This window comes from Lipophrys pholis, assembly GCF_963383615.2.
Source record: "Lipophrys pholis genome assembly, chromosome: 18".
Lineage (NCBI taxonomy): Eukaryota > Metazoa > Chordata > Actinopteri > Blenniiformes > Blenniidae > Lipophrys > Lipophrys pholis.
The window spans coordinates 3,317,534-3,327,949 of NC_137646.1; the positions used below are offsets into that span (position 1 = coordinate 3,317,534).

At 40.1% G+C, this 10,416-nt stretch overlaps 1 long non-coding RNA gene across 1 annotated transcript in view; it reads right to left on the minus strand.

Moving 5' to 3' along the window:
• The window catches only part of LOC308123822, a 240,045-nt gene extending 231,363 nt beyond the window's left edge, over positions 1–8,682 (minus strand). The window contains exon 1 of the long non-coding RNA XR_013936260.1: positions 7,858–8,682. This is a non-coding gene — a long non-coding RNA (uncharacterized lncRNA). The remainder of the gene's footprint in view (positions 1–7,857) is intronic.
• Positions 8,683–10,416: the final 1,734 nt, after the last annotated feature.

The window sequence follows — 10,416 nt, forward strand, 5'->3', positions numbered from 1 at the left end:
AAAGATGGATTAAAAAACTGATTTGAAATCAAAGTGACATAGGTTTTCTTCTATGAAGATATGAGGTTGACCTATTGAGAGCAAGAAGTCAGACAAGGTGTAATTAAATGTAACTCCAGCAAGGGGCGCTCTGAAATAGGTAACACACACACACACACACACACACACACACACACACACAAACAAACTTTTCCATTGCACTTGTGCAGACTTGACTCAGATGCTGCGTTCAATGCGATGGGAAATGTGAATAGTGTGAAAAGACAATGGAAAGGTAAAAGCCACTTGCAAAAATTTCACCATAAAACAAATAAAAACAAACATTACAATACCTGTTTAGTTTTTTTTTCCCCACAAACCTTAAAATAAATGTGGTTTTTATGCGATACATTGTGAATTGCCTCTGGAATAAAAACAGTAATTGCATACTGAATTGCACGTGAACAAAAGCAAAGGAAACAGACGACTTCATATATACTTGTGTTTTTATCTTAGCATTTTTTTAATGTATATTTAGTAGTGCTGTCAATCAATTAAAAAAATTGCATTGTTTTTCTACTTAAGACTGAAACTTGTAATGGATATTTATTCAGGGAAAACCATGAAATTAATGTCGACTCAACACACACAATAATAGACTATATTTAAATTCAAAGACTATCTTTATAACGTCCTTTTAGCCAGACTTATGTTAGATGTTTATTAATTTATGTTTTACCGGGTTTTGTTAGAGTCCACCAATTTGAGAATTTGAATATTTCTAGAAACAAAGTTGTGAACTGATTACATGAACAAAGTGGCACTGCACTCACACGCCAGAGAAAGAGGAGAAATTAATATTTTACCTGCAAGTATTTCCTTCAGTTTTAGCAGTTTGGTGGCTGCTGGATCAATACTTGCGAGGCTCTGAACGCTGCTCGAACTCACGTCACTCGTGCTCGCTCCGCCCCTCCTTTTCCTGTTTCCGGTTTGATGTCACGTGATTATGTGATTTTTTTTATTAAACTTTAACAAACATTCCAGGCAATGATAATAACTCTGATAATACTGTAAGTGGCGACTTACAGTATTGTTTTTCCTTTGTTGTCATTCATGTTCTGGGGTTCACCCCGCCGACAATTCATGTTTCCGGAATGTAACTTGCTTACAAATTGTGACGTCACACGCGGGTTTTGACAGTTGACGCACACCGAAACTGACGGGCCTTGACAAGGAGCGACTGCTATAAAAACATAATCGGTATGTAATCCCAAAAGATGTCACAGAAACTAGGTAAATTATACTGTGACATACATGTTCATTCAAGATTTTTGAGGCGTTACAATGGAAGGAAAGTAGTCCTCAGGACTACGTCAACCAGGTGGATGGAGAGTCTTCACAGGTAGTTGAGGAAGTAGGAGTGAGCACAATGGAAACCAAGCTGATCCTGTCGTGATCCAGTAGTTAGTACAGGGGTTCTGATGTTAAATTTCCATACCTTCATGAAAATTCAGCTCATCGAGGCTGAAATGGCTCAGCTGGGAGAGCGTTAGACTGAAGATATGAAGGTCTAAAGCCTTAACCAGCCGTCAGTACCTGTAGGCCACAGTGACGACCAAAGAGCTTGGTCTTATGACAGGTCTTCGTCAAAGAGAACTCCCAAGGTTCTAAGACTTGGCTTAGCAGACTGGCCTCAGTCACCCAGGTACTGTTTAATCCCAGGGATTGAATCATCAGGGGCAATAACCAGTGTTTCTGTTTGGTCTGCATTGAGCTGCAGAGAGTTATTGCTGAGTCATTGTTTTATTTCCACCAGACAATGGAGCAAGGAGTTTAGCTTCATGATCTCAGACGGCTTAAAGGAACAGTAACGCTGATATCATCAGCAAATAAGTGGAAAGAAACATCACTGAACCTTTGGAGGATCTTCCCCAAAGGGATCAAATACAACAAAAATACAACTCATCCTGAACCTCATCCTGAACCTCCTTCTGCACCTCCTCCTGCACCTCCTCCTGCGCCTCCTCCTGCACACATCCTACGCCTCCTTCTGCACCACTTCCTGTGCCTCCTCTTGCGCCTCCACCTGTGCATCCTCCTCCTCCTCCTCCTGCACCTCCTCCTGTGCCTCCTCCTGCGCCTCCTGCACCTCATCCTGTACCTCCTCCTGCACAATCCTGCGCTTCTTCGTGCATCTCCTCCTGGACACATCCTGCAGCTCCTCTTGCACAATCCTGCGCCTCTCCTGCACAATTATGCGCCTCCTCCTGTGCCTCCTCCTGCACACATGCTGTGACTACTCCTGCACCTCCTCCTGCGCCTCCTCCTGAAACTCCTCCTGCACAATCATGTGCCTCCAACTGTACCGCCCCCTCCTGCACCTCCTTCTCCACCTCCTCCTGCACACATCCTGCACACATCCTGCAGCTCCTCCGGCACCTCCTCCTGCACATCCTTCTGCGCCTCCTCCTGCACATCCTTCTGCGCCTCCTCCTGCGCCTCCTCCTGCAGCTCCTCATGTGCCTCCTTCTTTGCTGCCTCCTCCACCTCCTCCTGCGCCTCCACCTGCACTTCCTCATGCACACATCCTGTGCCTCCTCCTACACCTCCTCCTGCGCCTCCAGATGCAGATCATCCAGCGCCTATTTCTGCAGCTCCCCCTGCACACATCCTACGCCTCCTCCTGTGCCCCCTCCTCCAACTCCTCCATCACCTTCTCCATCACCTCCTCCTGTGCCTCCTTTTGCGCCTCCTCCTCCACACATCCTGCAGCTCCTCTGGCACCTCCTGTTGCACATCCTGTGCCTCCTCCTACACCTCCCCCTGCGCCTCCTGCACCTCCAGATGCAGATCATCCAGCGCCTATTTCTGCAGCTCAGACAGGATTACTTATGTTAGTATTAAATTGAAATCACAAGGGAATCTTCCAACACTTACTGTTTCTGCTGGAAGTTTTGAGAGCTGTTACTCATGATGGCGTCTCCATCACCATCAATGAGCCTGGAACACTGTCCAGGACGGTCTCTGTGGGCCCTGTCAGACCTGGGACTTGAATATGCTAAACGAAATGACAAACATTCATTCTCAAGAACAAAACATAGAGATTTCTAATGAATTCAAGTTAGCTGCTTGATTTGCAAAGGATAAGCTGAGGGATAATGAAGCCTGACACTTTCATATACATTCTCTTGGTTTGAACAATTATTTGGACGAATGTTGGTTTTGCATTTTTGGTTCTTAATAATTAAAAATTTCAACTGAATCATCCTCTTCTTTGACAATTACCTTTCCTGTTTGCAAGATTTCAGCTGTTATTTGGCAGCGATTTATTTTTCTCCACGTTCCCTGAGGTGGAAGTTTGGTTCTGAATTCCTAAGCCTGTAGTCACAATCCTGATTTACAACATTGGGCTGTCCTAACATAAACATTGAGCACTCATGAGATTTAAAATCAAATCTTAGTACTAAGGTAATCTACAAATGGAGGAAAAATTGAGAAGGGTTGTTAAATATATTATTTCCCCCAGAATAATGGAAATGGTGATGGTTCCAATAAAGCCCAAGATTAAACACTAAAACAGATTTTCTCTTATTGGCCTCAGCCTTTTGTTTCTTCTCATTATCAAACTGAGCATCTGATCACCAAACACCATTTTCTATTGTGACTGTCAAGCATGGAGCTCATTAGGTGACATAATGAGATCGCAGAGTCTTGGACACGATGTTACTTACCTCTTCGAGTCATGATATCAGTGCTGCTGACTTCTGTTCTCACAGTGAAGTCAATTAATATGTTGAGTCCGAGCAGGGGGAACTTTTCTTGTGCTTCAATAGACAAAATATCCTCCTCTAGCTTGGTTTTGCAAACGCATGTGGCATTAACAAAGGTATTTTTGAGTTATTTTAGCACTCAGAGATCAAAGGATATCAAAGGAGAACAAAGGAGAGCAAATGAGTGAAAATTGTATCAAAGGATATCAAAGGAGAGCAAAGGAGATCAAAGGACAGGCTCTTTACTCAATGTTTGACCTACCTCAAATGTATTTTGGACATGTTGAAAAACCATAATCTACGAAAGAACTCTGTCTTGTGTCTTTTCTGTCAATAGACTACAAGTGCCATTAACTTCGATCACGAGACTTTGCACCTCTTGAGCCGCCTCTCTTAAGACTGCACAGCAAAGAAAATGGAGTCTCCGTTTGGCCATCCCACAGTCTCAACATCATCCCAGAAGCCTTCCTCAGCTTTAACATGGAATGGAACTCAGTATCTGCCTGCATCACCAGCACCCAGCCCGCCCTCCTCCAGGCCCTGTCAGCCTGATCACCTGCTCAGGCAGAGCATCCAACGCTCCCTCACACACATCCTGTTAGAAAGGTGAGAATAACTTTACACACTTGTATGAAACCCACAGCCTGTTACCTTTTGATTATCTACATAGTGTAATTTAAGGTGTTTCTTCCAAAAAGATATTGGCATACACACAATAGAATTTTACAATCAAGTCATAATATGCAACAGGACATGAGATGCATTTGAAATTCATGACCCTCAATTCCAGTCAGCAGTCAAATTTAAGTTATAATTTCATTATATGTATGATTATCAGAGTATCCTGACCCACATTTGCAAAACTATTTGACTTTCACCATTATTTGGTTCAGGATTCCCATTGTAGCATTGATGCAAGAATTCATGACTGAGCAAGATCATGACACTGGCTGGTTCTTTGCCCAGTCATGAAACGTCTAGTTCATTAAATATATTGTTTCACATGGTAAATATTAGCACAGTACTATAAACTCAAATGAAAACATGATCATGACTTTATCTTTGGTGTATCGTTCAGAAAAAGTTATCAAAATGAAAGAGGATGAATATACAGACGGTTTGGCAACTCACAAAAAGACCAGGATGCTGTGATGTGCCTCAAACTAGGAGATTATTCTATATATACATTTCATCCATCTTCTTTACATGCTGCCTTCAGTTTGTCATAATTAGACTAAAATATCAACAAACAAACAGATTTATATTTCCTGCATGTCAACCTCTCTTCTGTTTATCAGACATTTTGAATTGATGCCAGTTGATTTGATCTGATCTCAGGTCTGCAGAGTTAGAATTGATCTTGAAATACTCTCTTCTGTCTGATGTTAACACTGACTACAAGGTGTGTGGAGTGGCTTAAGGTTATCAACTGAGGTTTGACTGCTCTATTTAGTATCCTGGTCTAAATGAGCTGGACCTGTTGCTTGCAGTGTCAATACGCTGACAAGTTACATCACGGCCAAGTCTCTACTTTAACTCTGCCGAGATCCTCCTCACCAGTCTTTGACCCAGGGTAGAGGCTCCAGGGAGTGAGGCCTCACTGCCATGTGCGATGACGCTGGGCGTAGCCCTGTGTTGCCCTCCGTCATGTCCTGGTTTCAGATGGTGACTAAAAGCAGCAACTCTGTGCTCAGTAGTGGAGGTGATTTCATGCAGCCCCTCGCTGACACCAGCTTGTAGTTTCACTCCATGTCTGAGCGCAGACATTTCACTCTGGAGCCGCTCCATGTTACTCAGCAAGTTGGACTAATCTATGCTGTTAGAGGTGACAGGCGGTAGCTCATCCAAATAGTGGGAGACGAACCGAGGGAGGTTTTCTCTGCACTCATTCAAAACCTTGAAGCAACTTTTAATGTTGTTGATGTTTTTCTGATCTCCTTTAAAAGCCACACATCTTTGTTTGGTGTCAGGACAGAGTTCAAACAGCCTCGTTCTTCAGGATTCAATCCATTTCAAGTCCAACGTGTTGGAAGCTGTTAGAACAAGATGGTCCTGGATCATTGTTCTCATTCTGACCAGGAGAAAGTTTAAAAACTCGTCCTCAACTAGAAGCTTGCCGTCAACAGTCTCATAAAGCACAGGTTTTAAACCTGGCCAGTTAGATAGTGGAGGAGCCGTCACTCTGAACTCCCGCTCAGCCATCTTGCTCAACTTTTGTTGTTGCTGTAGGTAAAGGAAGAAATAGGTGTTATGAGTTATCAACGCACTAGCTTGCATACCAGTATAATCAGCTTGTCTCACTTCTGCTCAGAACTGTTGATAACACGACCATATATGGGAGGATGCAACTACAAACACACCAGTTTGCAACATATGTCGAGGTGACAACCTCCTTGTCTGAAGAAAGTACGATTGTGACGTCTAAAACTTCTCGGGACAGAACACAAGATATAGTCAGTTTCGATAAAGACAACATGTGATATCCACACCATATGTGCAGGGAGGGGTGAAAGAAATGCTTATAAACCAACGTTTTCCTGTACTCTGGGCTCTTGACCATTGAAGCCTGGTCCTCCAGGACAGACTGGTGCTTGAGCCCGAGATCTCGTTTTATTCCATGTAGTCTGCTGAAGGTAATTATCTGTGAAACTGTGTGATTAATTCCACTCTTGTTTCCTCATCAATAAAAGAACACATTAATGACTGTTTTTCCTTCAAGGTCATAGTCAACATTTATTTGTGGATAAACATTTGTACACAGAACTAGTTTAGAATGATGATTTTTTTTTCTTTACAATCAAATAAAATTATATATCATCATCATCTTTATCTTTATTGCAGACACAGGAGTCCAGAAAAACCATTCACAAATACATAAAACAAATATATAAAACAAAATATCAGAAATAGGATAATCACAGATAAGTCAAATATTACCCTATTTATAACAGACAGCCATACCAATACAATAATACCATACACAAGGATGAGTGGTTTTTTACAGGACTATGACTGAGATTATTCAGCAGCATTATAATGGTGTTCTGAGAGTCCTCAAGCCTGCGTATAAATTTATACATCAGATTCCTCATGATTTTACCTGTATTCTTATAGACAGTAAAGTGTGCTCTGCTGGCCTCATAAATAGATCCTATGATACCATTATAAAAAGAGCAAAGGGATTTACCATGAGAAACATCATTACAGTTTACATTAGAGCACATTAGAGCGTCTGTAGGTAGAAATAAGCCACCCAAGAGCTCCTCAGTTCTCCTATGGTAAAACAGAAGCTCCTCATTGGTGAGCTTCACCCAGTCCAATGTAGCCCCCCCCCCACTGGCCTCATGAAGCAGCTCAGGAAGATGATCAACATTAAGAGTCATAGCAAATGGTCCATGATCAGCTAGAGACGTGTCATACAGCAGGCTCATCCACTGTAAGATGCTTCAATACTAGTAGAGATCAAGGTGCAAATATCTTCTCAGAACTTGTTAGAAAAGGGGCAAGACAAAAACACATGAAATATATTTTCAGGGAGTTCTTTACAGAAAGAGCAATTTATATCTATGTCTTTTTGAAAATGTTCCAAGAAAACACATGAAATCTGTGGATTATTTTAAAAGTTACTTATTTTACTTTATTGTTTATCATATATCTAGCTGGCAAATTACCCCCCCAAAAAATGGAGGGAGGAGGAGGGGAATCCCCAAACCACTACTGGACCCCGGCACAGAGACAGCAGTCACTGCCAGAGGTCAAATCCTTTCTCAGTTCTGCAGTGATACTTTTGTGCAGATTTCATTTACCCTCCTTCATTTAACCCCCCAAATCATTGAAAGATCATGAAAAAACTTTATTTTTATTTTCATTCAGATTTGTATATTGATGATGATTCACTTCATAAATAATGACACATTGTTCTCCCCCACATTAAAGTAGATGAGCTGCTTTTCTAAGTAAAAAGTATCTACAATACTGGCCGTGTACTTCAAACACTCCTTTTCCCTCCTCCTGCTCCCCATGTCTCCAAAGCTGCTTCTTCATACTGACACCTACTGGATATAGGGGGAACTGCAGGTCAGTATTTCTATTGCGTCCATCCATCCACCCATAACAAAACCCATTTAATGTCAAAGATGTTGATCATTTTCTTCTCAACTCATAATGATGATCATTCAGTAAGTTGTATTTTCTATAAAATTATCCAGTCTGTTTACATATAATGTTTTAAAGTTGTTGTTTTTTTCTCAAACTGAGGAAACAAATTCTAGAATATCAGATGATGTATTTGTCTACAGTTTTATAGCTTGGAACCACCTTGGCTATTTTCATCCTGTCAGGAAAAATACCTGTTAAAAAGGATCTATTGCATATATAAGTAATTGCTTAAGTATACAGTCTATTACATCTTTTACACAAGACATATCAATTGTTAGAATCACGAGACTTTTAAACTTTCTGTGCACTTCTGAAACATCACTTTCAAAAACTCCATCTAGAAACATTGAAATACTGTTTTAAAATGTAAAATCAAAGTGACAGTCTCATACATGAGGTTTAATTTCCTTTGTCATCTACTGAAACATGGTGTGACTGTGGTACTTAGTAGTGTAAATGTAATCAATGAGAGATTTGTACAATTCAGAAACTTTTCTATATAGAAATCTTAAAATATGAGTTACTTCCAGATTAAAGTCATTGAAAGAACTTAACGGTTTGATCTCATTTAAAATGGTCTTTTTGCACAACTTGCTGTTTCTTAACAAGCTTAACAGCCTCATCTAACGTCTCAACACTCAACAGTGTGCTTTAAGGAACGTGAAGTTTAAATGTCACTCAAGTCAAAATATTCCACATCACATACATTTTTTTGTTGTTGTTGGTTGTTGTTAGAATAAATAGTTTGAGACGAGGAAATCATTGCATGTTTCCACTGAAGAGTTTTACTTTCATGATATGTACTTCAGTACGTGTTGCAGGTAAAGAAAAAGATGAAAAATGAAATTACAACTCATTAATGTTAAATAAAAACAGTGAAGAACAAAAGCCATTGGATTCATGTCAACATTTTACTTCCATTTCTTCAAAGTTCACATCTGCTCATACCACAAGGTCTGAATAATCCAACAATCGGGTCCAGCCCAAGTAGTTTGGCTGTTTTAGTGTCGCTCAGCTTGAAATGTCCCAGGACAACCTGTCCATTGTCCTCGTCAGGCAGGTTGTCCTCTCTTACCGGGTCCGCTCCTCAGAGGTTCTACTGTAGAGACATTTTGGATCATAAATGTAGTAATAAACACATAAGAAACTGTTTTTATGAATAAAGAAGAAAAATAAGTCCCAGAGGAAAATCTTTATGGAAGAAGATCTTGACAGACATTGATTGGCAGAGAGCATGGTTATTACCATGCACATTTTGTTTTATCAATAAAATTAAGCAAGTACATATTAATGTTTGCACAACATATATAGAACAAATGTATACTTATCTAAATTTGTAGGAATTGAAAATAAATGCAGCGTTTGTAACAGCAAAAATGAATCATTAAGTCATTTATATTTTTACTGTTCTTATTCAATGACCCTATGATCTAAAAGTCAGAATTATATAATGTGTAAAACAAAAGAATAATCTTCAAATTGATTGTAAAAGTTTAATTGCATATTATGATTACAACAATAGAATTTAGGGTTAATTTAATAATTCTAATTGGAAAATTTCACATTCACAAATTGAGATTAGCAAAAGTAAACCCAGATTTTGTTAAGTTCTATGTTGAATTTAAAGAACACATTAAAACACTAAGTAACATGAACACAAACAAATAAAGAAAACAAAAAGCCTGTTGTGTGGCCTGTACTACGAAGCTGGATATTCTCTTATCTAGATAACTTCAAGGATTAACTCTGGGTTTCCTGTACTATGATGCTAGTTCACTTCTCACCAGGATAAATCACCATGGTAACTTACCCTGAAAGTCGAACCTCCGGAGCAGGTTATGTTCTAGATAAGAGGTCAAAGCTCAGCCTCCTGACCAATCAGATCTCTTGGAAAATGCCCCGCCCATTCTTAAATGATGGTGATTGGTGGGCAGGTTCAGCACTGAGCTGCAGCAGAGCGGAGATGAGAAAGTAATTTAGAAATCTTTTTGACATAATAAAATAAATCCTGGTCTCTGAGGCTTTGAAGGATGTTTTTGTTCTTGACTTGTTCCAAGTCTGTTTATCTCCACGAGAGTTGATCTGGAATAAAGAGCTTAATGATCACACCTGACAGAACTGCAGAAACATGAATTTATGGAACCAGAACTTCTCCTGTCGTCACGGTGATGAATTAATATTCCAACATAAAACACAAGAGAAACTCAGCCTCAAAACAACTGGATGGAAAATCTAAACTAAAAGAAGATCAGTGAGGAAGTTCAGCCCGACACGTTTCTGCTGGAATAAAGTGAAACTGAGTGATCACAGTGCTGTCTGTTTATATTGTCTGATGAATTAATCTGGTATAATCTCACCAAGTCAGCATTAACAAGTCAGGAATGTTCTGGCTTTGGCTGCAGCAGCAGTGTTGCTTTTAGCTGCTGGATGTGTTTTAATTCTTCATAATCTCAGAGATTAACTGCTCCTTCAGTAATCTGTAAACTGCTCTGCAGAGTTTCTCTGTGTG